The sequence below is a fragment of the Theropithecus gelada genome, chromosome 6 (genome assembly GCF_003255815.1).
Source record: "Theropithecus gelada isolate Dixy chromosome 6, Tgel_1.0, whole genome shotgun sequence".
In the NCBI taxonomy this organism is placed as follows: domain Eukaryota; kingdom Metazoa; phylum Chordata; class Mammalia; order Primates; family Cercopithecidae; genus Theropithecus; species Theropithecus gelada.
In genome coordinates this window covers 145,923,285-145,938,511 of record NC_037673.1, presented here as the reverse complement: position 1 = coordinate 145,938,511, position 15,227 = coordinate 145,923,285, and positions in this window count along the sequence as shown.

Below are 15,227 nucleotides of genomic sequence, written 5' to 3'. Positions count from 1 at the left end.
ACCTCCGCCTACTGGGTTCAAGTGATTCTCCTGCCTCAGTCTCCCGAGTAGCTGGAATTACAGGCGTGCACCACCACACCCAGCTAATTTTTTTGTATTTTTGTTAGAGATGGGGTTTCACCAAGTTGGCTAGGCTGGTCTCAAACTCCTGAGCTCAAGTGACCTACCTGCCTTGGCCTCCTCTTCACATCTTGAGTGTACAGTTGTATGATCTGGACCAGTTCTTTCGTCCGGCCTAACAGAGGACATGGTGAACCCTGCCTCTCTACTTGCTCTTAAGTCTCTTGCTTTATTTACATAGATACACAAGCTAGAGACACTTGGTTGCTGTGCTTCAGCCTTGGGGTCCTCATAACAGCCCACAGCAGACTGGCATCAGGGACAAGTGCTTTGGCCCTAGAATCAGGCCTGTGTTCAAATTGTTCACCTGCCACTTATTTGCTTGGTGACCTTCAGCAAGTCACTAAGCCTTCATTTCTTTTCTTCATCTATAAAATGCAGATGTAATTATACTACTGACCACATGGCATTGATGCAAAGATTTAATAAAATGAACCATGTCCAGCCTGGGCAACATAGTGAGATCCTGTGTCTAAAAATACAAAAATTAGCAAGACAGGTTAGTACACACCTGTAGTTCCAGCTGCTCAGGAGGCTGAAGTGAGGATAGCTTGAGCCCAGGAATAATTTGACACTGTAGTGAGCGATGATCACACCACTGCCTTCCAGCCAGGGTGACAGAGCAAGACCCTGTCTTAAAAAAAAAAAAAGAGCCATAAGTCTGGTACTCAGGCATAGACGATGCTTTGAGAAGTTAATTATTATTATGGCTTAGACTACCAGACACTCCTCCAAAACTGAAGTTCCAGGTTCTTTGCCCAACAGGCTGATCCACAGCTATTTCTTGGCCACCTCCCCCCATGCCTCTACCAGGCTTGCTCAAGCCTCCATTTTTGCAACTTTCAAAACTCATTTATTTTTTATTTTTATTTATTTATTTTTTGGAGACAGAATTTCACTCTTGTTGCCCAGGCTGGAGTGCAATGGTGCAATCTCTGCTCACAGCAACATCTGCCTCCCGGGTTCAAGCAATTCTCCTGTCTCAGCCCCCCGAGTAGCTGGGATTACAGTCATGCATCACCACACCTGGCTAATTTTGCATTTTTAGTACACACAGGGTTTCTCCATGTTGGTCAGGCTGGTCTCGAACCCCTGACCTCAGGTGATCTGCCCATCTCAGCCTCCCAAAGTGCTGGGATTACAGGCGTGAGCCACCGCACCCGGCCTCAAAACACTTTTATAAAAGGGCACAGGGAACAACTGAAACCTAGAAGAGATGCAAGGAAGCACACATATATCAGGATTGTTTTACAAGCTCCATAATTGAAGCTTTGTATCATCATCGGGTCAGATTCATTATCAAGGCTTTCATTCAGGACTTTGAACTTCAACTTCACAAAGTGCTGAGTGAGGAAGCAGTTTAAGTGCGGAAGGCAGGCAGCACTTGGAGATTGAATCTGGTCTCCCAGATGAGAGATGCCTGCGTCATCTCACGCTCACGCACGGAGGTCTGTTGCCTCCCAGCTAGAGAGCTGCCGTCCCTACCAACGTGACCACTCACAAGACACAGCCCCGCCGAGGGGAGCATCCCAACATCACCCCGTGACTCAGCCTCCTGGGACTACCAGCCTAGCATGGTGACGTGGTGCATGAAGTGCCTGTATCAAGGAGAGCCTTGGGAGCACATCAGTCAGCCGACTCACCACTAGCAATGACTGTCACTTCCCCTACAAGCTTCACTAAGGATTTACAACAGCAGCGATAGGATCTGACACAGGTGGACAGCTGCGCAGTTTCACAGTCACGCATCGAGTGGGACTCAGAGCATCTCCAGGAAGCACTGCTGTCTTTGTCATGTGACATGAGAGCTTAGATCCATCAGTGAGCGTGCTGAGCCCCTTCCAACCTGATGTCCCTCCCATGCCCCCAAGTTCCTCCTTACTGTGAAATTCTGGAGCCACTGCTGGTCACATTTCAGGGATTTGTGGGGCTCTTGCACTACCCTGGGATGACCACCCCGTAGGACCCAGTGCAGCACACTGGCAGCCACTGTGCCGAGAAATAATAACAAAATGATAGTAAAGAACATTCGCTGAGTGATGACTCTGTGTCTGGCACAGCATGCATTAGCTCATTTCATCCATTCGACAATTCTGTGAGGCGGTGTTGTGGCTTGAACGTCTCCCTCCCTAAAAGATGTAGAAGTTGGCTGGGGGTGATGGCTCACGTCTGTAACCCCAGCACTTTGGGAGGCCGAGGCAGGTGGATCACGAGGTCAGGAGTCTAAGACCAGCCTGGCCAAGATGGTGAAACCCTGACTCTACTAAAAATACAAAAAATTAGTGGGCGTGGTGGTGGGCACCTGTAACCCCAGCTACTCAGGAGGCTGAGGCAGAGAATTGCTTGAACCTGGGAGCGGAGGTTGCAGTGAGCTGAGATTGTGCCACTGCACTCCAGCCTGGGCGACAGAGCGAGACTCCGTCTCAAAAAAAAAAAAAAAAAAAAGAAGAGATGCAGAAGTCCTAACCCCCAGTACTGGTGATTGTAACCTTATTTTGGAAATAGGGTCTTTGCAGGTAATCAAATTAAGTTGAGGTCATTAGGGCCCTGATCCAGTATGACTGCTGTCCTTACAAAAAGAGAAATTTGGACACAGAGGCACACAGACAGGTGAGAACCATGTGAACATGAAAGCAGAGGTCTGGGTAACACATGTATAAGTCAATGAATGTCAAAGACTGTGAGAAAAGCAGCAGAAGCTAGGAGAGGTCTCGAACAGAGACTTCCCTCACAGCCTTAGAAAGACTCAGCCCTACTAATACCTTGATCTGGGCCTGCCAGCCTCCAGAAATGAGAGGCAATATACTTCTGTCATTTAAGTCACCCAATTTGTGTTACTTTGCTATCTATGATAGCCCTAGCGAGCTACTGCAGGCGGGTGTTATTATGACCCACAGTTTAGAGGCAAGGAAGCTGAAGCTTGACTCTGTCCTGGCTGTAGAGAGAGTCCGATGATGGAGGTACTGAAGTTCAGGAAGTTCAGGAGGGGCTGTTTGTTCCACCAGCTCTTGCTTGGCTGTGGACATTTATTTTTCTTTTTACACAGACGGGGTCTCGCCACGTTGCCCAGGCTGCTCCTAAACTCCTGGGCTCAAGTGATCCTCCTGGGTTGGCCTGGCTGTGGGCTTTTACTCCTACTGCAGCAATAGGGAGTTTCACAGTCTGAAGCTCAGCCTGGTGGCTTCTCCCTGCCCCCCTCCAGTCCTTGAAGGCCCAAAAAAGGAAGGGCTGAGTCAGTGGTTGGGGAAAGGAGCCATAAACAGACACAGGCCAAAGGCTGCCGAGCAGGCTGCTGGGATGAAGGACGGGGGCTGACTCCCAGGGGTGAGGGTCTGGCTGGAAGATGGTGGCAGCACCAGATCGGCCTGTGCTGGAAGGGCCTGCAAGTGGTGCCTTCCTTCCCTCTTGGGCTGTCTCAACCTCAGAGTCCTGAATGGGCCTTGGATGGAGGTGGGGACCCTGTCAGGGGCACAGAGAACGGCATGGGCACAGCCAGGGCAGGAAAGCCTAGCCATCGGTGGAGGGTGCGAAGATGGGTGGACAGAGAGCAAGGGCTCTGGACTCGGGTACACCTGGGTTCAAACCCTGTTTTCTTTACTCACCAGCTTGCTGAATTTGGTTTGACCTCCCTTGGCCTCAGTCTCCCCATATGTGCAATGTGTGGTACTGATGTAAAAACAGACATGCAGCCTGGCACCATGGCTCACACCTATCATCCCAGCACTTTGGGAGGCTGAAGTGGGAGGATCTCTTGAGCCCAGAAGTTTGAGATCAGCCTAGGCAACATAGTGACAACTTGTCTGTACAAAAAATAATTAGCCAGGTATGCTGGTGTACACCAATGGTCCCAGCTACTTGGGAGGTTGAGGAGGGTGGATCACTTGAACTCAGGAGTTCAAGACCAGGCTGGGCAACATGGCAAAACCCCGTCTCTACCAAAAATATAAAAAATAAAAAATAAAAAATTAGCCAGGTGTGGTGGCCTGCACCTGTGACCCCAGCTACTCGGGAGGCTGAGGTGGGAGGATCACTTGACCCCAGGAGGTGGAGGTTGCAGTGAGCTGAGATCACACCACAGCATTTCAGCCTGGGTGACAGGAGTTGAGACCCCATCTCAAAAACAAAAGGCCGGGCACAGTGGCTCACTCCTGTAATCCCCGCACTTTGGGAGGCCGAGACGGGCGGATCATGAGGTCAGGAGATCAAGACCATCCTGGCTAACATGGTGAAACCCCGTCTCTACTAAAAATACAAAAAATTAGCTGGGCGTGGTGGCGGGCGCCAGTAGTCCCAGCTACTCGGGAGGCTGAGGCAGGAGAATGGCGTGGATGCGGGAGGCAGAGCTTGCAGTGAGCCAAGATTACACCACTGCACTCCAGCTTGGGTGACAGAATGAGACTCCCATCTCCAAAAAAAAAATAATAATAATAAAGGGAAAGAAAAAACCCCCAAAACAACAACAAAAAAACAGACACATAGAGCAGTGGAATAGAATCCAGAAATAAATTCACACATTTACAGCCAATTCGTTTCCCACAAAGGTGCCAAGAACGTACATTGGGGAAGGAGCAGCCTATTCAATAAATGTTGCTGGGAAAACTAAATATCCACATGTAGAAGACTAAACTAGACCCCTCTCACTCACCACACACAAAAAATCAAATCGAAATGGTTTAAAGACTTAAATGTAAGATCTGAAACTATGAAGCTACTCAAAGAAAGCATTGGGGAAATGCTTCAGGAGATTGATCTGAGCAAAGATGTTTTGAGTAAGACCTCAAATGCATGGACAACAAAAGTAAAGATAGACAAATGGGATTATATCAAGCTAAACATTTTCTCACAGCAAGGAAACAATCAACAAAGGGAAGTGACACCTACGAGGAGTAGGAGACAATACCTGCAAACTGTGCATCCAACAAGGGGTTGATAAGCAGAATGTATAAGGAGCTCAAACGACTTAATAGCACGAAAACATACAATCTGATGAAAAAATGGGCAAAACATCTGAATAGACATTTCTCAAAAGAAGACATACAAATGACAAGCAGGTATATGAGAAAATGCTCAATAACACTAGGGAAATGCAAATCAAAACCACAATGAAATATTATCTCACCACAGTTCAAATGGCTTTTATTAAAAAGATAATAGCAGGCCGGGCGCAGAGGCTAACGCCTGTAATCCTAGCACTTTGGGAGGCCGAAGCAGGTGGTTCACTTGAGCTCAGGAGTTTGAGACCAGCCTGGGCAACATGGTGAAACCTCATCTCTATCAAAAATACAAAAAATTAGCTCATGCTTGTAATCCCAGCTACTCGGGAGGCTGAGGCAAGATAATCGCTTAAACCCAGGAAGCAGAGCTTGTGGTGAGCCAAGATTGCGCCATTGCACTCCAGCCTGGGCAACAAGAGCAAAACTCTGTCTCAAAAAAAAAGAAAGAAAGAAAGAAAGAACGAAAGAAAGAAAGAAAGAAAGAAAGAAAGAAAGAAAGAAAGAAAGAAAGAAAGAAAGAAAGAAAGAAAGAAAGAAAGAAAGAAAGAAAATAACAGATCACGCCTGTAATCCCAGCATTTTGGGAGGCTAAGGCGGGTGGATCACTTGAGCTCAAGAGTTTGAGACCAGCCTGGCCAACATGGTGAAACTCTGTCTCTACTAAGATACAAAAAAATTAGCCAGGTGTGATGGTGGGTGCCTGTAATCCCAGCGACTCAGGAGTCTGAGGCAGAAGAATCGCTTGAACCTGGGAGTTGGATGTTGCAGTGAGCCGAGATTGTGCCACTGCACTCTAGCCTGGGAGACAAAGCGAGACTCTATCTAAAAAAAAAAAAAAAAAAAAGAAAAGAAAAGAAAAGAAAGAAAATAACAGAAGCTAGCGAGGATGTGGAGAAAGGGGAAGTGCTTTTACACTGTTGGTGGTAAATTGTTATTATTTTGAGACAGAATCTTGCTCTGTTGCTCAGGCTGGAGTACAGTGGTGCGATCTTGGCTCACTGCAACCTCCACCTCCTGGGTTCCAGAGATTCTCCTGCCTCAGCCTCCCAACTAGCTGGGATTACAGGTGTGCACCACAACACCTGGCTAATTTTTGTATTTTTAGTAGAGGGGATTTCGCCATATTGGCCAGGCTGGTCTCGAACTCCTGACCTCAGGTGATCCGCCCATCTCGACCTCCCAAAGTGCTGGAATTGTAGGTGTGAGCCACCGCGCTTGGCTAATTACAGGAATGTAAGTTAATACAGAGACTATGGAAAACAATTGGACAGTCCTCAAAAAACTAAAAGTAGAACTACCACATGATCCAGCAGTTCCACTACTGGGTATACAACCAAAAGAAAAGAAATCAGTATATTGAAGAGATACCTGCACTCTGGCATTTATTCAGTACTATTCACAATAGCCAAAATATGGAATCAACTTTAGTGCCAATCAATGGATGAACAGATAAAGAAAATATGGTATATACATATGATGGAATATTATTCAGCCATAAAAAATAAGAAAATCCTGTCATGTGCAGCAACATGGATGGAACTGGAGGACATTATGTTAAGGGAACGTAATGTCAGGCATAGAAAGACAAATATTGCATGTTCTCACCCATAAGTGGGAGCTAAAAAAATTGATCTCATGAAGGTAGAGAGTGGAATGGTGATTACTAGAGACCCGGGGAAGGAAGAGTTGGAGGAAGAGGGAGATAAATAGAGGTTAGTTAGTGGGCACAAAAATACAATTAGATAGAAGGAGTAAGTTCTAGTGTTCGACAGCACAGTAGAGCCACTATAGTTAACAAGAGTTTGGCCAGGTGCAGTGGCTCATGCCTGCAATCCCAGCACTTTGGGAGGCTGAGGTGGGCAGATCACCTGAGGTCAGGAGTTTGAGACCAGTCTGGCCAACATGATGAAACCTGTCTCTACTAAAAATACAAAAATTAGCTGGGCGTGGTGGCTCATTCCTGTAATCCCAGCACTTTGGGAGGCTGAGGTGGGTGGATCACCTGAGGTCAGGAGTTTGAGACCAGCCTGGCCAACGTGGCGAAACCCTCTCTCTACTAAAAATACAAAAAATTAGACGGCTGTGGTGACAGGCACCTGTAATGCCAGCTACTCGGGAGGCTGAGGCAGGAGAATCACTTGAACCTGGGAGGCAGAGGTTGCAGCGAGCCAAGATTGTGCCACTGCACTCCAGCCTGGGCAACAAGAGTGAAACTCCGCCTCAAAAAAAAAAAATTATGTATGATTATAGGCATTTTTTTTTTTTTTTTTGAGACGGAGTCTCACTCTGTCCCCTAGGCTGGAATGCAATGGTGCAATCTTGACTCACTGCCACCTCCACCTCCCGGGTTCAAGCAATTCTCCTGCCTCAGCCTCCTGAGTAGCTGGGACTACAAGCATGCCAGCTACTGGCCTGGCTAATTTTTGTATTTTTAGTAGAGATGGGGTTTCATCGTGTTGGCCAGGCTGGTCTCGAACTCCTGACCTCAGGTGATCCACCCCCCTCAGCCACTCAAAGGGCTGGAATAATAGGCGTGAACCACCGCGCCCGGCCCAGTGGCCGTCTTTCTTCCTTTGGTCTTTTCTTTTCCTTTTCGTGTTAACAGCAGCAGAACACTTCGTATGAGAGGGCTCTTGGGCAGTGGCTTCTATTCTGAGGCCCACTGGAAACCAGGACCGTCAGACTTGCCTCATCTCTGTGGCAAGGTTGTGCTTTGATTTTTTTTTTTTTTTTTTCCTCTCGCAATCTCATAGGAATTGCAGGACACCAAGAGAAAGTGACCTTTCAAAGAGTTTTACTTTTCCTTTATTCTTGTGATTCTTCCCTGTCCTGGGCACCTTGCTGGAAGCAACCTCAGAAAGCAATAAGGTAGCTAACATCCATCAACTCTCAGAAGGCAGCTGGAAAAGGGTGGTCCAGTTGATGGCCTATCTTGAGTTGTTTAAGGAGTTATTTTCTGCTCCAGAGTCACAAAGATAATCTCCATTTTACTCTTCTAACTTTGCAACTTTGCCTTCCCACTCAGATTTTTTTTTTTTTTTGAGATGGAGTCTTGCTCTTTTGCCCAGGCTGGAGTGCAATGGCGCTCTCTTGGGTCACTGCAACTTCCACCTCTTGGGTTCAAGTGATTCTCCTGCCTCAGCCTCCTGAGTAGCTGGGATTATAGGCGCATGCCACCATGCCTGGCTAATCTTTGTATTTTTAGTAGAGACATGGTTTCACCATGTCGGCCAGTCTGGTATTGATCTCCTGACCTCAGGTGATCCACCTGCCTCAGCCTCCCAAACTGCTGGGATTTTAGGCGTCCCACCGTCCCCGGCCAACAGTCACGTTTCTAATAGGCAGAGTGTCTTCCTGTGGCCTGGTGGCTTTGGGCTTGTGTCTGGAATCTGCTGACCAGCAGCTCTCTAAGTCCCGGCCTCAATTTGTAGCTCTGAGAAACAGCCACAGGAAGCAGAGAGATCATGGATGTGAATGAAACTGCTCTGTAAATCAGAAGAGGTGCGAGGAGGCTGTGGGCAGATGCTGATGAGGCCAAGCAGGCTCCTGGGAAACAGAGGCAGCACCCAGAGGGCAGAGGCAGCCTGGGAGCCCTGCCCTCCTCTCAGCTCCATCCCTGCCCCCAGTGACCACCTTGGGAGGTGATACCTTATGTGTGGGAGGGCAGGGCCTCTGTCTCTTCTCAAAGGTGTAACCCAGTACGAGGGCTATGAGAATGCCCAGGGCTCTGAAGAGCTCCTGAGCTGCCCACTGGATGTGGGGCAAAGCCCTTCTGGGTGCCAGAAAGATGGGGGTTTCCAGGAGTCATTGTTCCTGTGTTTTGGCTTGCTCCTTAGATGGGGTGTGGTGGGAGAGGCTGGACTTGACCGAAGACCTGGGCCCTGCTCCTCGCTCATCCAGGACTCAAACCGGGACCCTTTGCCTCTCTAGGCCTCAGTCCCCGATGTATAAACTAAGATATTATTTCTGTCCTGTAGTAAAATTCTGAATTCTCTTTCCCACCTCAAATTACAAGAGGTATTTATTGAATGATTTCTGGGTTTGGTGGGGGGAAGAGCCTCCATATACTTTGTTTGTTTTCTGAGATGAGGGTCTGGCTATGTTGCTTAGGCTGGATTTGAACTCCCAGGCTCAAGTGATCCTTTTGCCTCCGCCTCCTAAATAGCTGGGACTACAGGCGCCTGCCACCACGCCGAACAACCACTATACACTTTTATCAATTTAATCCTTACACCTCTAAGAAGTAGCTACTACTGGCAAGTGACAAAGATGGAATTTATGCTTTTGTAGTCTTAAGAATGCGTTAGCCGGGTGCAGTGGCTCACGTTTGTAATCCCAGCACTTTGGGAGGCCGAGGCAGGTGGATCACAAGGTGAGGGGTTCGAGACCAGCCTGGCCAACATGGTGAAACCCTGTCTCTACTATAAATACAAAAATCAGCCAGGCATGGTGGCACATGCCTGTAATCCTAGCTACTTAGCAGGCTGAGGCAGGAGAATTGCTTGAATCTGGGAGGCGGAGCTTGCAGTGAGCTGAGATCACACCACTGCACTCCAGCCTGGGCGACAGAGTGAGATTTCGTCTCAGAGGAAAAAAAAAAAGAAAAAAGAGAATGCATTGCCCCAGCCCTGTGAGGCCCCCCAGGTCATGGATCCCTGGCAGTTGGCACCTCTTCCACTCCACTGCCTGATGCCGTGTGCTTATCTGGCCAGTGTCTTCCACCTGCCACCAGGCCCTCCTGAGACCCTCTGATGTGCTCAGCTGTGGGCTTTACTGAAGGCCTGCCCAGCCTGGGGGATGTGTGTCTGGTGTCGGGACCCTAGCTCGCCAAGCCCTGCACTGGTCAGTCTCTAACGCAGGTTTCCCAGTCCACAGACATGCTTGTCAGCCTCTCATGGCTGCTTGGCTTACATTCTGATTTATTGAAAATGCTAGGCTGGGCGTGGAGGCTCACCCCTGTAATCCCAGCACTTCAGGAGGCTGAGGCGGGTTGATTGCTTGAGCCCAGGAGTCCCAGACCAGCTTGGACAGCATAGCAAGAACCCATTTCCGCTAAAAATACACAAAAATTAGCGAGACGTGATGGCATGTGCCTGTGGTCACAGCTACCCAGGAGGCTGAGGTGGGAGGATCACTTGAGCCCTGGGAAGTTGAGGCCGCAGTCAGCTGTGATCACACCACTGCACTCCAGCCTGGGTGACAGGGTGACAGAGCAAGACTCTGTTTCGGAAAAAAAAAAAAAAAAAAAGAAGAAGAAGAAGAAGAAAAAGAAAAATAGAAAAATCTGGCAGTACCAGGCCTGTGTTTGCTCATGGAAAAATTCAGCGGGAACTGGGGCCCTTGGCCTGACTTTGCCCTGTGCTCCTTCTCAGAGTGCCTCTTATCTCTAGTCCCCTTCCCTCATCTTTGTCCTCGTTTCTGTTATCTGCCCCCTTCCAGAGGTGGGTGAATTTTTTTACTCTTATGTAGTCTGTATGTCAAAATAAGTCAAACAATTGAAGGGAAGCTCTGCTCGCTATGTCCTGCTCTTGTTGATTGACAAACCACTTGAACACATCGAGGCTCCTTCCTTCCTCCCTCCCTCCCTTCTTTCTTTCTCTTTCTTTCTTCCTTCCTTTCTTTCTTTCTTTCTTTCTTTCTTTCTTTCTTTCTTTCTTTCTTTCTTTCTTTCTTTCTTTCTTTCTTTCTTTCCTTCTTTCCTTCTTTTTTTCTTTCTTTCTTTCTTTCTTTTCTTTCTTTCTTTTTTTCTTTCTTTCTCTCTTCCTTCCTTCCTTTCTTTCTCTCTTCCTTCCTTCCTTTCTTTCTCTCTTTCTTTTTCTCTCTTTCCTTCTTCTTTTCTTTCTCTCTTTCTTTCTTCCTTCGTTCTTTTTCTCTCTCTCTTTCTTTCTCCTTCCTTCCTTTCTCCTCTCACCCCCCAACTCTCTCTTTCTTTCTTAGATGGGGTCTTATTCTGTCATCCAGGCTGGAGTACAGTGGTGTGATCACAGCTTACTGGAGCCTTGAACTCCTGGGTGATCCTCCTGAGTTGGCCTCTCACCTCCTTCTCCTGAATCGCTGGGACTACTGGCACATGCCACCATGCCCAGCTCGCTGCTGTTTCTTAAAGCATGGTGGTCCCCATTCGATACAGTGGGTGCCTCCCCAGGGCTGATGCTTTGGTCCCCTCTCGAAGCACTGATCAGGTCTCAGGTGAGTGCAGAGTCCCTCTGTGATGTGGGGGAAGCTGCCTGTTTGACTCACAGAAGAGACAGAGATAAAAGGAGATCAAGTGACCAACTTCAAACCCTAAGCCAATGAGTCAGCGTTTAACCCTCAAGCCTTGCCCTTGGCTCAGGCGTCCCCTCACTGTATCCTGAGAGTTATAGGTAATTAGAACCTCTCCCTGAGGACACTGACCACTGGTTACAGGTCCTCCCTGGCTGCCTGTTCTGCTCAGGTGGGGAACGTTGACTCACACCCAGGCCATGCCAGTGGCCAAAACAACCTAGAGATCATTCCCTCCGCCTAGGTCTTTCATGTCAGCTGGAGTAGCTTGGCAGCAGCTTCTGGAGTTCACCATTGAGGGCGATTCTGTATCTGTGCTCAGCGAAGGGGATGGAGTACTACTGTTGACTGGTGATACTTGCTATGGGCTGGGAAACAAGCAGTGGGGGCCTGTGTCTCGAACTGACATCCTGGATCTAGCCTGTGGGTCAGAGGCCCCTCATGGGGTTGAGGGGAGCTCATGAGAGAGAACTGGGCTCTACAGTTTTTATAAAGGGAGCTGAAGCACGAAGGAGACAGTTGAAGGCATGACCCTCAGGCTACACACAGGCCAAGCCATCCTCAGTGTGCCTGCCACTCCCACAGCCCCCTTCTCAGAGGCTGCCAGGCTGGTGCCACAGAGCCCACCCCCCCACCTCCAGCTACAGCTGATTGGACGTGCGTGGGAACCCCATCTATAGGCTGATTCACCAGGCTTTGAGGCAGCCAGGTGGGAAATTAACTGGACAAGTAGATCCTCTTTTGGGGAATGTGAATTCAAGGCAAAGAGTGGAAGAGTTGGCAGCAAGAACTGAAGCCGTAAGATGAAAATGGAGAGAGTGAGGAGAGAGGCTGAGTGGGGGTAATGATACACCCTAGAGTGATGAGGCTCCCACCCCAGTTCCTGAAGCTGACATGACCAGCTCCCTGGAGTCACCTTGGGTGAGGGTGTGGGAGGCAAGAAATATAGGCTTGTTTACCAATAATTGGGTCCCGATTACCCATTGAATCGATCTCTTTTTGTAAAAAAAAAAAAAAAAAAAAAAAATCCTAATTTATTTATTTATTTACTTTTTTATTTTTTTTAATTATATTTTTTGAGACAGAGTTTCACTCTGTCATCCAGGCTGGAGTGCAATGGCATGATCTTGGCTCACTGCAACCTCCACCTCCCAGGTTCAAGCAATTCTCTTGCCTCAGCCTCCCAAGTAGCTGGGATTACAGGCGCTCACCACCATGCCTGGCTAATTTTTGCATTTTTAGTAGAGATGGGCTTTCACCATGTTGGCCAGGCTGGTCTTGAGCCCCTGGCCTCAAGTGATCCACCCGCCTCGGCCTCCCAAAATGCTGGGATTACAGGCATGAACCACCGCGCCCAACTTTATTTATTTATTTATTTATTTATTTATTTATTTATTTATTTATTTTTGAGACGGAATCTTGCTCTGTTGCCGAGGCTGGAGTGCAATGGCGCCGTCTCGGCTCACTGCAACCTCTGCCTCCTGGGTTCAAGTGATTCTCCTGCCTCAGCCTCCCGAGTAGCTGTGACTACAGGCTCATGCCATCTTGCCTGACTAATTTTTTTGTATTTTTAGTAGAGACAGGTTTCACCATATTAGCCAGGATGGTCTCGATCTTTGGACCTCACAATCTGCCTGCCTCAGCCTCTCAAAGAGCTGGGATTATAGGCATGAACCACTGTGCCCGGCCTTATTTACTTTTTTAAAGACAGGGTCTCACTATGTCGCCCAGGCTGGAGTACGGTGGTGAAATCACAGCTGATTACAGCCTTGAACTCCTGAGCTTAAGTGATCCTCCTGCCTCAGCCTCCCAAGTAGCCAGGACTACGGTCTTGTGCCACACCCAGCTAAATTCACTTATTGTAGAGACAGGGGTTTTGCTATTTTGCCTAGGCTGGTCTCAAACTCCTGGGCTCAAGGGATCCTCCTGACTCAGCCTCCCAAATAGCTGGGAATACAGGTTTGAATCACAGCACCCAGCCACTTGAATCTATTTCTGGCCAAAGGGGTTTTTCCTGTGCTGAGGGCTGGGGCCTGCTCTCTAGACCGACTGGGCCTCAGCTTCCAGGTGCGGACGGCAAGTCCACACGGGCTCCCTGTGAGATCACGGAGTGGGGTTCCTCTTGTGACAGCTGACTTCAGTTAGAACTCATGCTGGGAGCATTTCCGGAGCCATGGAGGGCTGGGGACCAGCCACTGTGGGTAGAGCATGGCATCTTCCCCGTGACACCTGTCTTCAGTCTTGGGGTGGTAATTTGACCTTAAGAAAACACGTACATTCCTCACAGCTGCAGTCTGGTTTGCCTTTTCATTACCTCAATAAATATTGACAGTGGATAGATAAAAGCCTGGGCTTGGGAGCCAGGCAACCTGGATTTGAATCCTAGCGGTGGTGTGGCCTTGGATAAATTACATGAGCTCTCTGTGCCTCAGTTTCCTCAGCCATAAAATGGGGGTAGTAATGGCCCCTCAGGGGGTCACTGGGAGGGATACATGTGAACACTTACAACAGTGTGAGGTACTTAGTTTGTTCTGCTAAGTGTGAGGCCTTGTGCCCTGTGCCAGCTGCTGAGGGTGCAAAGTGGATCTGGCCCCTGCCCTCACAGAGCTTACAGTCTAGCATTCAGCAGTGGCTATGGGTCCTGCCACACCTCGTCTTTCACACTGTGGGGAAACTGCTCTTTCTGGGCTTGGTCTCAGCCAGCCTTTGTGAGACCGCCATCTGCCCCACATGTCTAATCCTGCTGTCTGATTCCACAGCTGGCGTATGCTGGCCAGTGACTGAGGGGAGGGAGGCGTTAGGGCTGTGAGTCAGGAAGACCAATGTGTCCCGGGGGAGCCAGGGATGGAGGACGGAGGGAAACAATAGCAACCCCAGGGGCAGTAGCGACAGCTCCCTCTGTTGAGGTCCCACTGTGCCTGGGGCCAAGTCCTGTGCTTTATGGACACCCCTGTTTTTGTGTGCTAGCGTTGCTGTAGCAATTCACCTCCTACTAGGTGGCTCAAGACAGAAACTTGTATCTTTCACAATTCCAGAGGCCAGAAGTCCCAAATCAAGGTGTCAGCTGGGACACACTCCCCCGAGACGCTCTGGGGAGAGTCCTTCCTGGCCTCTTCCAACTGCTGGTGGCTTCCAGCATTCCTTGGTTTGTGGCAGCGAGCTCCAATCTCTGCCTATCTCAATCTCAGTCTATCTTTACATGGAATTCTCTTTGTGCATATTTATGTTTTGTGTCTGTGTCCTAATTTCCCTCTGCTTTTATGTCTTGTCTTTATTATTATTTTTTATTAAGATGGAATCTCTCTATGTTGCTCAGGCTAGTCTTGAACTCCTGGGCTCAAGCCATCTCCTGGCCTCAGCTTCCGAAAGTGTTGGGATTACGGGCATGAGCCAGCACATCTGACCAAATTTCCCTCTTTTTGTAAGGACACCAGTCACATTGAATTTAGGGCCCACCCCAATCCAATATGAACGAATCTTAATTGGATTACATCTGCAAAACTCCGTTTCCAAACGAGGTCACATTCATAGGTTCTGATGGACGTGGAGTTTTTAGGCGACACTATTCCCTGCAAATCCCTTAGTCATCACTTGATCAGAATGAATTCAGTGCTGTTCATTTATCCCGCTTTACAGATGAGAAAACGGAGGCACAGGCCAGCCCAACGTCACACAGCAAGCTGACGTAAACCCAGCTCTCTGACCTACAAAGGGCCGCCTTGTCCCTAACCAGACACTGTGGCGCTGGAGGAGTACACAAGCCTCACTCAGGAGGAAGAAGGAGGCAGCAACAGGAAATTCCTTCACAGGGCAGCGTCCAAGGCTGCTTATCAGTGCAGGGACTGACCT